Genomic DNA, 14,638 nt, shown 5'->3' on the forward strand with positions numbered 1-14,638 from the left:
AAAAAAAAAAAAAAAAAAAAAAAAACAAACAAGGAAATTATCTGAACTTGTTGATCAGTTTTTTTAACTCTCTTTTCCCTATAGTGACAACACGAATATAGACAAAATCATGGAGAGATCTATCTATGGAAAGCAATATGTAACGTCAGGTTCTGATGATTCACATACTTTTGCAGCGATAGAAAAACGATAGTAAGATGCATACAACCCGAGACTCTAGTTTCATCCTTTCGTTTTACATCTAAAGTTCTAAACATTTTCACGAAAATTTAGTCGTCCCATTGAAAAAATATTGATCGGCTACCGTCTCCATTTACTCGAATAAGCTTCTGAGAGTGGCGTGCACTCAGAAAATTAATTTCCACAATCGATCACTATGGTTTCGCGACACAATGTCACATACGCTTCATTCTCCCTTAGATCTTCGTCAAATAATAAAAAGACCAATTTTTCTTGAATCTCGTTGCGAAAGGACGAAGAACGAATTGGCACGGGTTTGAGAAACTAAATATTTTTTCCAATTTTCAAGCCGATTTCTACTTCGAAATAGCCTTCGCTGGTCTATTTCGAGTTTCACAGACGACGATCTTGGTTCAAAACTTTCATAGTCGCCGCATCTTGAAATATTTCATGCCAGTTTTTCTCCTGGATGCATCTGCTCCCGTTCCCGCAACAGTCTGTGCACTTTTCTGAACGCATACTGTACGGGCAAATGACTATAATACGCTCGTACACCAAGAGATGACTTTTATCCTGCATAAAGGAACACGTCGTGAAAAACGTGCACGTCCATTCTCCTTTCTCTGCTTCAGAATTTTCTTGTTTCGCTGCTATACCTACGCTAAATTAAAGCCACGAATAGGACGTACCCATTGTTCTTTAAAATTATTCTAATCAATGACAATGAGAAATTTTCCGCGAGACTTTCTACGAGCGTTCGAAATTTTGGCATATTCGATTCTGAAACCATGCAATTTTGAAATTCTGCTGTTCCGAAAGCTTGTAATTTGAAAAGTATGAAATTTTTATATTTTAGAATGTCGAGGGTTCGCAATTTCGAAACTTGAAAATTTCAAATTCTAGAAATTCGACACTTCTAGAGCTTGGCATTTTAGAGATTTGAAACATTGGAATTTTTAATTTCCAGCTCTCCGATTTCACTTTTATATTTCGAACGTCTAATTTTCTCTTGAATTTTGTCTCTGTCAAGGAATCAACGCGGGTACGAAAGGAAACGATTTCCTTTTTAAAGAAACCAAAACGCGGAAATAGCGGAGGTCGGAACGTAAGGCCAATTTTGTTAAAAAAAAAGGCCACGAGCGTTAAATCAATCCCCATAAGGATGTTCCGTATCGAATCTTGTTACTCTCGTTGCCGTTTGTACACGCTGCCAATAAATCGATATTCAATGACAATTTGCTATCCTCGATTTTGCGAAAGAGGAGAACGAGGCCAATTTTTCGCTATTTCTGAATTGCAACCAGGTCATATTTGTACCGTCATCGTTGTGATACTTTGGTTAATTAGCTTTACCACACATGTACGCTGCAAACTGTAGGAAGTTTGTAGGAAACTGTGAGGACCTGTGGTCACAGAACGAGAATTATTTCACCGACGTTGACAAAGTTTCACTTTTTCAAGGTAATAGCAGCGGTCGCCAACGGAAGCTTTTAATAGTACTAATGAAAACAACTTGTACACGCAAATAGTATGCAAATAAAGTAATTCTATTTGCCCCTCTTGAATTCCATGTTTATATAACTACTGAATTTTTAAATATTGGAAATAACGCAGAATTGTGCAAACGGTATGTGTTTAAGAAGAGAAAACGATATAAGCGTGATAGAGCTTCTTTCTGTTACACAAAGTATTATTAATTGATAGATAAAATTTGTTGACCTTGCTTGGTCGTAATTCTTTGCTTATTCGATTGCTAGTAAAAAAAATTAATCGCAGAAAAATCGCCAAAGAAGAGTTGTTACCAAAAACTTAAAAGGGAGGATGAAGTGGAAGGACAGAAAAATATTAGCAAGATTCGGATGTGGAAACGAGACCAAAGCAAGGGAATACTGGAAAGAAGAGGGTGAAAAAAGATGCAGACTATGTAAAAGGAAAGAAGACCTGAAACATGTAATAGAAGAATGCGAAATAACGGCAGAACTAAAAGCGATAATAGAGAAGAGAAGGGCAATACAAGACGGGGAGGAACGACAATAAAGAAGCACAGCATGGAGATAAAAGCCCAAAAGTTGCCATAGTTTTGAGACAGAAGAATTAAGGGAGCGCAATATAATAGAGTGGATAAGAGGGGAGGTAGATATATAAAAAGCGAAATAGGTAAAAGAGATGTAAAACCGAAAGCTCGTCCGAAGCCGAAAGGCACGGACTAAGCAATAATAAATAAAAAATAAAAAATAATTACGGTCGACCGTTAAAATCGCTCGACTTCTGACATTTAACCATATTTTAAGCGAAAAGCATTCTTAATGAAGAATGACACGAGCAAATGAATTTATGTCAAAAATAGAAGAACTTGCAAGAATTAACATTCTAACATTGTTACATTAGGAAGTATCGAGGTATCATTATATTGTTCTCAGGTAAAAATGTTCGTACCCGAGGTAAAGTTAAAATTACGTCAAGCCGATACTATTAAAACTACAGTCATGAAGAATGTTCTATTTTATCGAGTTTTATATCCTAAACTAAGAAAGTTCGCGAGTATGTAACTCTTTTCAGCTATCTAGAGTTACCCACGTCATTTTTTTTTTTTTTTTTTTTTTTTTTTTTTTTTTTATTTTTTTTTTTATTTTATCGAGTTTTATATCCTAAACTAAGAAAGTTCGCGAGTATGTAACTCTTTTCAGCTATCTAGAGTTACCCACGTCATTTTTTTTTGATTTTTTTTTTTTTTTTTTTTTGACATATGATATATTTTTGAAGGATAGTCGTTAACTGATGAAGCAATAAAATGACATATAAATTTCTAAAAATATTTCAATAAGAAATTTCTGTATACAATTCGCACGTAGAGAGCGCATATTTTTCGTACACCAAGTATATAGAAATTCAATCTCTACTAGATACGCGCACAAGCAATAAAAAATACGATAAAAAGGCCATACTGCCAACACAGAATGGTAATATGTATCTACCACAATAAAACTCAGACTCGTAAATATCAATGAAAAATAATCATTCATTAACGACCTTTTAATAAACTAACATACAAAATTGTCCCAAAATTAAACGTACAATTATCTATACCGAAGAACTTCTCTTTCTGATACTACAAATTTATTTCTAGAAATATTACAAAAGAAATGTAAAATATATTTAATTAGTTTAACCTTAAATTGATTTTAAAGGCTAATAGGATGTCTATTCGGATAAAAAGATAACTTATTAATTGTTAATAAAATAACACAAATGCTCAATAGCAACGAATCAGTCAGATAAATAATGAATATGATAAATAATAAATAATGAATTATTGATATTGCATCTAATTAATATGCGAGTAAATACATAATTAACAATGCGATCACACGTGTACCTGTATCATTTATATGCACGGCTAATATTGTTTAAATCATACGATGAAAAACTAGGTTAAGTGCGCCACGATTTACTGTCCCACATTCTTTTCTTGTTACAAATTTTCAGTTATAAACCGTCCGCGTCAAGATATTGAAAAATATCATACTTGCAAAAACCATTAATGATATTAAACTACTATTTCCATGTTCATTACGAAGACGCTAAATGTGTTTACCTTTTGCATTCATAAAATTCATTAAATAAAAATGTAAGCATGTAATAACTAGCAAATTCCACATCAGCCAAGAATGCGAATATTGATACTGCAGAAAACGACAATGTATTATTGGAAAATATTCCATAACATAAATTATTATTTCAAAGATCCAGGAAATACCAACTATCAAAGTATTTGTTTAATCGATTATTCATTATATTAGTATGCCATAATATTTAGCGAGATCATTAGCATTAATCGTACGTCTAAGATCACTGTTCGTGCCGTATACCAATTTGTTACTAGGTTTCTTAGGTATTTTGTAATTTCTACGTAATTTTTCAAATTCGCCTCAAATTTTACCAATGTAAAGATAATAGTCGAGTTTCGTTACACCGTTAACGAAATTCCAAAACAATAACGTACAAAAACGTAACATGTTCATAAAAAGACCCCATAAATGTTCGAACATTGAGCCACAATAACGAACCATTGTGAAAGTTATCGCGATACAATGCTAAGCAATGGCCACATTTACAGCGAGTTCGTCTAACCAGGCGCGTCGCGCGCTCGAATTAATTCGGCCATTTCTTCCAGGCTATTTCGAACAGAAAAACAGAGAAACATAAGCGCGAAAAATGCATTACATAACGACGAAGGAGAAATGTAATAAGTGGCTCGAACGAAAGCATCGGCTAGCTAGGTAAGCACACATGTGACTTTCAATTTTAATATGTCCACGGTTCGAACGTTTCGACCCACTGGATCGCTAAATCGCGCTAGTCGGGGCGACATCTCCCCGTGGTACACGAACACCGTGGAATTTATAGAGGTCACTGGTAAATTCATCCACTTCCCGACGGACATGGGTCCTCGCGTGGACGTTGGGTTTTTGCACGAAATGTCTGACCCTCGAAGGTTCAAGGATACATCGAGCTCGTGCAAAAAATATACCGAGCGAGGACAACTTACATAGAGCACCGGCTCTTTCGAAAATTTATGCCACTACACTATATATTTATAGACGAATAATTTAATGGACGATGATTTGTCTTTCGATCGATCGAGGATCGAAAAATTTCTCCGCTTCTGCTTTCGTTTCCGGCGTAATACGCTGGTGAAACGAACGTCCTTGTTTCTTTCGCCTTTGGCCAACTTCACTGAATGGGATATAGCAAGGTAGGGTGGTTTCAGACGCCTAAATCGGTACAATATTCAATCTTAAACTTTGCGTGAGAATAATCAAACTTGTATATTATGAGACAGCATTAGGCTTTGATGTAGCAACAAAAGAATGAGAAAATATCAAAAACAAGAAAATGATTCAAACGATTCTGCGGTATGATTACTTGAGTTAATGAGAGTATTATATAAGAATATTATATAAGAACTAATACAATAAGCTACAGCATAGTTGTGCTATTATAACAGCACGTAATATGTACACGTTGCTGGATTATGATAGTTACAATCGAGGATATTAAGATTAAGTGAACAAACTACTTTCCTTTTGATGAATACAAGTGATATTCTTGCGGAGAACTATAAACGTCGAGCTATCAATGGACATGATAAGAGTTAAATAATATTTACAAATATAAATTTAAAAAACCGTTCCTATGATAAAACAAATAACATATCTATTCGAGATATCTACAGAAATTCACTACGAAGATACTAAATACTATAAATCTAATCTAAAATCTAAAGACAGACTTAAAGATATTTGAACATGTACTTCCAATCCAACCTAAAAGCCAAATATGTACATAGGTATCGTTAACTAAATATTAAACGAAAGAAATCTTTTCTTCGTTCAGCTACTAAAGAATTTTCTACTCGAAATATTCTATTCCAACTCTGAAAATTTCGTAAAATTTCCTAAAAAAATTGCATTTCTTATTTATGTTGTTTCTCTAGCAAATGAACGACGTGATTCTTCAGCGGGATAAGGTACGATTTCTAGCACGTCGCGTAAAGACGGGACTTTTTACGAGGTCTCTGGCTTAACTCTGCGACCGCGATGCGCCTGGTTGGTCAATAAAGTTCTTCACGAGCTGACACCTACTAGCCGACGGAAACGGAACAACTTTGACAGCGATTCTTTCCGCGTTTCTGCATTGAGATACCGTTGCTCATACTGTCATTATAGGTAAATTTATCTGATGGAATTTCATCAGGGGAATTCACCAGCGAATTGGATCAAATCTGAACGCAACGAGTACACCGTGAAACTTGACACGTCAACCTTGCGCTGTGAACGGGTGCGCATTTTTAACGGCCGGTTAATTATCGATACGGGAGTCGCTATATAGAATGGTAACAGCTGGCCGGTCGAAATTAACGTCTCGAAAAGAACACGCTGCTCTTTGTTTCTTATATCGGCGATCATATGTTGCCTTCGCTTCTTTGCGACACCCTACCAGTTATACATGACGTTGCAAAAATAAGTGTAAGGTTTTGTGCAATTGTGTTGTGTATAAAAGTTCTATTATTATTATTTGAGAATGATAATGAGATATTTTATACCTCTTATAGTAGTAAAATCCCTGCAAGTAGTTTAATCATTGCTCTAGAAATATCTTAACCTTTTAATTCAACCATGATCCCAAGAAGATACAAACTACTGTTTTCTCATATCGTCGAATCCATTAAAAATATTTGTAAATGTATGTTTCGTACAAATATAATCGAAAAATTATAATAATAGCGTTTGGATAAATATAATGTAAGAGTAAAAGATAATTATTTTTCTCCGACCGTTATAAATTCGTCCATTTCCGAACAGGTTAAGAAATCGCAAGTAGAATGAGCGCGAGAAATGTTCGTTCTTGCTCGTGAACTTGGCCGAAGTAGAAAATGAATCCTAGATTATATTTTTGATATTTACAGTAACGAGCAGAAAAATAGCGAAAGTCCATATACCAAACATTGAACACGATTTACTACTTGTTACGTATATAATTTATTACTATCCATTTATCGTACTTTCTTATATCCTATCTCATATTATAGAAATACAACTAGAAGTAAAACTTCTCATAATTACTTAAACGTGTAAGTAAGAATTTCTTCGTTTATATGCTCGCTTCTATTAATGAGAACCAGACTGATCAACTCCATTTCACATGAAGATATCTATTTCATTAGCCAGCACACCATCGATAGCAACATAATCTATTATATAATCAACATCCCAGAAGACAAAGAACTTATTTTTATGAATTCAATTGTTACCGAGTAATAATTTATGTAAATACAATACTTTACAACGCTGTGTATTCTCTAAAAGTTCACAGACAACCAACATTCCTCACGCTCGTTGTGAAACACCCAGTATACGGATATCGGTAGTCAAGCCATTCCGCAGCACTGTAATAGGTGCATGGACGGATCGATGCTGAAAAACTGGAGATCGAAAGTAAACGTTCGAAGTTCAACGATAATGGGCATCGATACCGTGAGAAACAGTAAGCAGGAAAGAGGAACGATAAAGACAACACCATAGCCGATGTACGAGCAAACGAGAGGAACATAGAAAATCAAGCTAGAAAGAAACACGAAATTTATCGTGTGTTTTGAACAATGGTCGATTAGCCGGTCCGTTATTCGTCTTCGTTGGAGTAACTAATTAAACCGCAACACCGAGTGGACGGTTAATTGGTACACCGTTTAAAAGCATGACTAGAACGGGAAGGTATCGTTTTGCATAGGACAAGGTCAGAGTCCTAAGGACTGTACCACGGCCGTGCACCGCTCGACAACAGCCGGATTCCACTCTCGATGCCGCGCGCGCGGTGACAGAGCATACCGAGAATGTAAAAATAGTTGTACAGACGCCGAGGTTCAAGACCTCAATATTATATAGATACTACGGTAGCGCGATAACGTTATCCATGGAATTATGGCACAGCTGTGTTTGTACGTAAACACCAGCGAACACAAGAACAACGAGAACGACCGTGCGACGAGCACAAGATTAAGATTTTAAGATATACATATTTTTCTTCATCACTTGCCGCGCTTGTTCAAGAATTGCTTTCAGCTGCGATTTCGTGTTGGAAATTTTCCGTTTGCAAGTTGTAAATAGTCACAGAGTGGTTATATCTAAGTATATACGCTGCGTAACTAAAAGAAAAATTCAACAGAGAACTGTGATTTTTTGGTGTAATCCGAGGGATAATAAAGGCAGTTCATTTCCAAGGGTTCCACATGCAAAGGGAGCAACGAGAGATAACGCACGATAAGAATCTTTCTCTCTCAACAGGCGATACCTGTCCGGAACCTCGCGACCAGATTACGAAAACTTTGTTCTGACCTATTTCTGAAGATGCTGCATGCCATATCCCTCGAGTTTTTGCTACTTAAAATATCATTTTGCTTATAGAAATTGTTTAGAGAATTTATCCTACGAAATATACCACGAACTTTGTTTTATCCGAATTTTAGTACGAATTTTGGTAGTCTGGAAAACGTAGAGTCGCTGAAAATATTGATAGACACGCGATGTAATTTTCGGTAAATCGAAAAAAGTCACTTGGCTCTGCGGATTGACCGAATATTCGATAACACACGCGACATAGGAGACTCCGATGCGACGAATATTTAAAGTAGATGTTTTGATAAACTTACCGAAAGGACGCTCGAAGCACCTCACGAAACTCCTTTGTATCCAGGGCAGTGAAAAATCCTCGTGGTGACACCGCGATTAACGAGTTTTGTATACATCTAAACACACTCACTGACACTACGAGCCGAGCACTGAACGAATTTTACGCGCACGCTTGCCTTGACCTCACGATCTGACCGGTAGATCGGTAAGAATTTCACGAAAATCACATTGATAGCGTTCGACCGTCAGCTTCCTTCGGAGATCATAGACCAGCTGTGTTTTTGCCCGACCATTGAGGAACTGGTGCATGCGCACTGCGTACTGGCCGCTATCCGCCATCTTGACTTTCTCCGGAGTAGGAAAACATACCGCGCGCAATTTGAACTTGCTAATTTAAGTCTACCAACTTTGTGCTCGTTAATGAAACTTTTATTAATTTTCTAACCGCGTTGAAATAACACAACGTCACGAATTTTATTTACCATATTTTTTAATGGAACCTAAAGTATATTATTAAATGAAAATATGTATACCTTTTACATTTTTAATGAAGAATGATAATATAAGTTTAAAAAATTAGGTTTGTAAAATGAAAACCCTCTTGTTTATTACTAAAAAGTAAATAACAGAAAATTTGTTAAAACAGGATGTTGAGAAACAATTTGTTATCAGCATTAAAGTCGTGTATATTTATAATTTCACACGTTTATATCTACATATCAACAGAAAATATATGTTTCTTTTAATTGTATATAATGTTACTTACTTCCAATAGACAATACTTCATATAATAGAGCTTACTTAATGCTTTGTATACATGTATATTACTTTACAGTATTTTTGGATACAAAACTTATATCAGCATAAAAAAAATTGGGCCCCTCCGGGATTTGAACCCGGGACCTCCTGCACCCAAAGCAGGAATCATACCCCTAGACCAAGAGGCCACATGTTAGAATGTTTTGTAACATAGTATATCTAGCAGTCAGTAAAATTTAAATATATAAATAAATATACAATTACTGTTGTAATTGTATATAAATGTGTTAAATATTATAATGCAAGCATATTATGATATCATATATATTATGTAAAAATATATCAATCATAAATTTCTATAATGATAGACTAAAACTTATGATACAATGTGATAGCCTTCTATTTATAATAATAAACCTAAATTTATAATTATTGCTTTATCAAAATATAACCATAATATATACATAATTTATACGTAAAAGTGTAGAAATTTTAACCTTAATCTCAATAATGTCAGCCGATAAATAGATACGCGATCATATCTACAGATGATTATTAATTAAAAATGCATGATTATGATTGCAGTATTGCTGGTAGTTACGAATACCAACAAATACATACGCATATATGTGTACATAGTTTAAATGTATAGTCAATAACCTCGTATATGATATCATCGATTAAGGATCGTCGGCGATTGCAGCTGCTTTTACAGTAATAATTATAAGTTTTTAATTCTTACGACCCATTATAATATTTCATTCCAATTTATAAATTTTCCAAACTTAACTTCAGGCATTCGCATCTTCTATATAATGAAATTTAATTAGTAAACGCATTATTTTCTAATATGTATTTATATTCGTTTCAAAACGTACGTGTTGTTTCCTTATTGCGTAACATGATATCATCGCTGTTGAAAACATTTCTTTGCTTCATCACACAAGACAGTTTTTTTTTAAATTCGTTGATCCGACACGATGTACTTACCGCCACGTAAACACATCTCCCCTCCCCCCCATAGGGCAATTAATGGCGAAATATATATACATATGTTTATATACGTATTGTTAGGATCTGTCAATTCTTGTTGTTTGAGACGTATTAATTAATTGCATAGTATTTCCACTCCTATTCCTATTATTAGGTTTGTATTATTAACATTCGTTCGCTTATTAAATTATTATACATTATTACAACAAAATTAAATAATATTTGAAATTCTTTTTCGTTCTTTTTTCTCGATGGTGTATTTGGTTATTAGAATTATCGATAGTTTGTATTATTAGCTTCCGGCTAGAATTTGAAGTCGGTTATTGTATTTATTTTATATCTTTACATTATATAATTGATATGTAGTGCAATTGAGTTAACAAACAATTTCATATTTGAGAACACTAAGGTGACATTAGAAAAAATTATAGAATTCATTTTGCTAGTTCGAATATATTAAGTCATTTCTTCGCTCCGAAAAAAATTAAACGAATTATTCCATTGCTTCGATTCACATATATCTTAAAAATAGAATTCTGAACGATTAGAATGAATGTCCTTAATAGACTTTTCTACTTCTTTCGTACTGTTTCCTTGATTGACTTCGATAGTAAATATTTTTTAATAGCCTTCTTAATTTAATTTAATGTTGATTTATTTAATTTTATTGTATGTATATATGTCTTTGAGAGATTGCAATAAGTCATACTATACTGCATTTCCTGCGAGAATGTTCTGTAGCATCACCATCTCACGACTTTTATCAATAATTTTTATTGTTTCTAAAGAAGACGCCATTACAAGTTCAGTTTTTGGCGCGTAGCATTATCGTACTCTTCAAGCAACTATTTTGCCAAGGAATTCCGGATTTGTTGCAAAGATTTTTGAGTATTTATAAAATGTGATACAGTTTATTACTAGAACACATATCTCAGCTTTCGGTAACAGATAGCATAATCTCTAAAATCAGTCATATTGCATTTCGAGTATTTGTTAATGTCCAATGTAGAGATACATATATATTCGGAAATTAGTTAATTCGACACGATCGACTTCCCGCGGCATAAACACATCCCCACCCGTCCGACATTTGATAGGCGAACGGGTCGCGGGGAGCGTCATTGCGGTGTCGAAAGTCGTCGTGTAAGGACCTGTCAATTTTCGTTGTTCGCGATTTATTAATTAACTGCGTAGTATCTTCACTCGTATTCCGCTGTCTCCGTACGCTATTATTAGGTTTGTGTTGTTAACAGTTATTCGCTTATTAATTTATTATACATTATTATAACAAAGTTAAATAATATTTGAAATTCTTTTTTATTCTTTTTCTTCTCTCGATCGTATGTTTGGTTCTTCTTCTAACTTTCGAGTTAGAATTGTTTCTGTCTCATTTTGATTATAATTCTATATGGTTGTTTTAAACTGATGATTTTCTTTTATGCAGGTTGCTCGACCATAGCGGGACGATAACTGGGAATTCAAAATAGCGTCGTTTGGACGCCATGATGATTAACAGTCAATTTGTCAGCTTCTCATGGAGATTGAGTTAGGTTTGTTAGAATGATAAAATGTTTTAATTATTGTAACGAAAGCAGACTTATACATACGTTTATATTATCTTTGCATTGGATCATTGGTAATACAATTACGTATTTATTGTATAATACTTATTTGATACGTACCTTTGCACTATATAGTTAATATGTAATATAATTGAACTAAAGAATAATTTCATATTTGAGAATATTAAGATGAAATTGGAAACAATTATAGAATTCACTTTGCTAATCCTTCGTTTCGAAAAAAATTAAACGAATTATTTCATTGTTTCGATCTACATATAGTTTGAATAGATTTTTTAATTTACTTTAATTTGAAGTCGATTGACTTAATTTTATTGTATATATATGTATATTCTACATTAGGAGATTGCAACCAATCACTTTGTTTCGTTTCCCGCGTGAATTTCCTATAGTATCGCCATCTCACGACTTTTATCAATAATTTTTGTTGTTTCTAAAGAAGACGCCATTACAAGTTCAGTTTTTGGCGCGTAATATTTGCTGTTCAAGCAACTGTTTTGTCAAGCAATTCCGGATTTGTTGCAAAAATTTTCGTGTATTTATAAATGTGATACAGTTTACTACTAAAAGATATATATCAGCCTTTGATAACACAATATAATCCCTAAAACCAGTTATATTGCATTTAGAGTATTCGTCAATGTTCAGTGTAGAGATGCGAACTTTGTAATATTTGTAAACAATATTTTGCGCTTTTTCAGACATCGTTTTAATATGTAATTTTATGACAGCAGCAAACAGCTGTACTTTTCAAAACAAAAGCTCAGTAAGAGGAAGAAGGAAAACATGTAAACATGTTTTGCTTCCTTCCCTACAGCCCACCTTCTCCTAACACAATTTTACTTCCAGAGAATGTTTTTGTGATCGCGTGCAATGCGATTAGTAGAATCAGTGTTTATTTCGTAATTGTAATTTCAATATTTTTTCGAGCAAAATAGCTCTTATTAGTACTAAGTGTAATAGTTATACGCGAAATTAGAGTCAGTGTTTGTTCGTTGGTTATTTATCGGGCGCGTTGGTAATTTTTTATTTCTCTTTTTGTATATAGTTTATTTTTTTATATATTCGTTTTCGGTATTCGAGTCAGTGCTCAAGAGGATAAACCCTCTCTTGGAGACTGGCAATGTAAGTATCTTTGCACATTATTTACCAATTTAGTTTGTTCTTTGTATATTGCTTGAATTACTTTAATATATATTGGAATGAAGTCTCAAAGTTTCAATATTGGATTACAAAATCTAAATTTTGAATTGTTCTATTAGAGTTTCAGTCCTTATAGTAATTACAGTTTATTAGAATTTCAATTTTGATTATTGTCAAAGTTTTAAGTTTAATAGAATTTCATGCTTCATTTTCTTGAACTTTTCAAACAATCAACACTGTGGTTTTAAGAATAAATTATAATGTTACATATTTTGTTCCAGCTTTTTCATGATCTGCAGCACTTCCTCTTGTTCTCTGGATAGGATCTTATGGCGCTTCAAAAGCTAGAAATGTAGGTACTTCAATTAATTCTGTTTCTTTCATTTTTTTTAAATTATAATTAACTAATCAAGAAATAAAATTTGCTGGAAATGTTTATTCTTTCTTATTACATTAATAAACTATAAAATTTTGTCTTCAACAATAGATTATATATATACTATTCCATGTTTTGTTACAGATATTTCACAACCTGTACTTCTACTGTAAGGTTTGATGATTCTTCCGGGATGACGGCCTTCACGGTGGTTTCCTCTGAGCTACGTCAACATTGTCGACATCGTTCTTCGTATGTAACTGTGAGTCGCATGCTTTTTGTTCCTCTGGTCACTCAATCATGTCGTAGGATGAAAGGTCCGAATCGACACGGGTGACTGGTTGTATCACGTAGAATTTTTTACGAGCATAGTGACTGCGAGTATTTATTATACCCGTGAGTGGTAATACATATTTCCTTTTTATGTGTTTTATTTATTAGTTCAGGATAGGTCTTCTTGCACATCGCGTTTTTTTATTAACACGAATAATGTTGTGTAGTGTTAGTAATTGATTAATTAATTATGAATGATCATGAATGAAATCAAATATATTCATATGGATATAAGTACGCGTATAAATAAAATGAATGAATATTTGAATACATAATAAATGTTGAAATTACTTGAATTAATTTTTTTGCGACGGGGAAGTACAATATCCTATGACTTTGTCACAAAAATATTAGAACTACAATGATGGCAATATATATTATATATAATTTGTTTGTTAAAGTCCACTTCTTTCCGTACAAAAATGTATTTTTTATGTGCAAGAAGAAATTTCGCGGCAGGCAGATTTTGGAATCAAAGCAACAAATTTTAAACACTTTTTCGTGATTTCGAAAATATGCTTTGATGAAGAGATCGCCTGAGATTACTTAACATTAATGTTTAAACTGCAGTCTATTATTATATTGCTTTGAGTTTTAGTGTTCTCTTTCATAAACAAATCCTTTGCCTATCTTTTTTACAATAGTAGAATTTAAATAATTTATTAAACTATTAAGTTAAGTAAATTAACATAGATTCACAATAATTTCAAATATAATGAATAAATACAAAATGAAAGAATAGTAGTCCGTTAGATGCATATAAAGCAGATATACTAATCATCTTTTAGATCAGGATTTTCAGGTTTAACCCTTTCCGTGCCCATTGTCAGGATCTCATTCACGTGCCCAGGTGCTACTTGAATGGGAGAAAGACACTGGGCACGATGATCTAGAATTAAGTAATGTAATAATTTGTCAGCGACTGACGATGTGTTAGTGTACCGTGCACGACGTATTTTCCACGTTATGTGTGTGTGTTGTTAGGCCGTGGAACTGCGTCGCTTTTTTTCATTCGTTAAAACATCAAATATTAAAAATGTCGAAACGTATATCGATTCAATTTACGTCTCGATACAATCACA

At 33.6% G+C, this 14,638-nt stretch overlaps 1 protein-coding gene, 1 long non-coding RNA gene and 1 other non-coding gene across 5 annotated transcripts in view; 1 reads left to right on the plus strand and 2 right to left on the minus strand.

Moving 5' to 3' along the window:
- The window catches only part of LOC100747522 (solute carrier organic anion transporter family member 3A1), a 64,509-nt gene extending 55,835 nt beyond the window's left edge, over positions 1 to 8,674 (minus strand). For both annotated transcript variants that reach the window (XM_024366604.2, XM_012383960.3), the window contains exon 1: positions 8,390 to 8,674. The gene's annotated coding sequence lies outside the window, so the exon portion shown is untranslated. The remainder of the gene's footprint in view (positions 1 to 8,389) is intronic.
- Positions 8,675 to 9,244: 570 nt separating this feature from the next.
- TRNAP-UGG lies at positions 9,245 to 9,316 on the minus strand. Its single transcript has one exon. It is a non-coding gene; the product is annotated as a tRNA-Pro (tRNA).
- A 1,877-nt stretch (positions 9,317 to 11,193) lies between these two features.
- Positions 11,194 to 13,690, plus strand: LOC117151477. 2 transcript variants are annotated; one of them, XR_004461445.1, is made up of 4 exons: positions 11,194 to 11,357; positions 11,566 to 11,671; positions 13,129 to 13,199; positions 13,368 to 13,690. It is a non-coding gene; the product is annotated as an uncharacterized LOC117151477 (long non-coding RNA). The 2 variants fall into 2 exon arrangements; XR_004461444.1 differs by lacking the exons at positions 13,129 to 13,199; positions 13,368 to 13,690 and having other exon boundaries at positions 11,566 to 11,766.
- The last annotated feature ends 948 nt before the right edge of the window (positions 13,691 to 14,638 follow it).

This window comes from Bombus impatiens, unplaced genomic scaffold, assembly GCF_000188095.3.
Source record: "Bombus impatiens unplaced genomic scaffold, BIMP_2.2 scf_0225, whole genome shotgun sequence".
NCBI classification, from domain to species: Eukaryota; Metazoa; Arthropoda; class Insecta; order Hymenoptera; family Apidae; genus Bombus; species Bombus impatiens.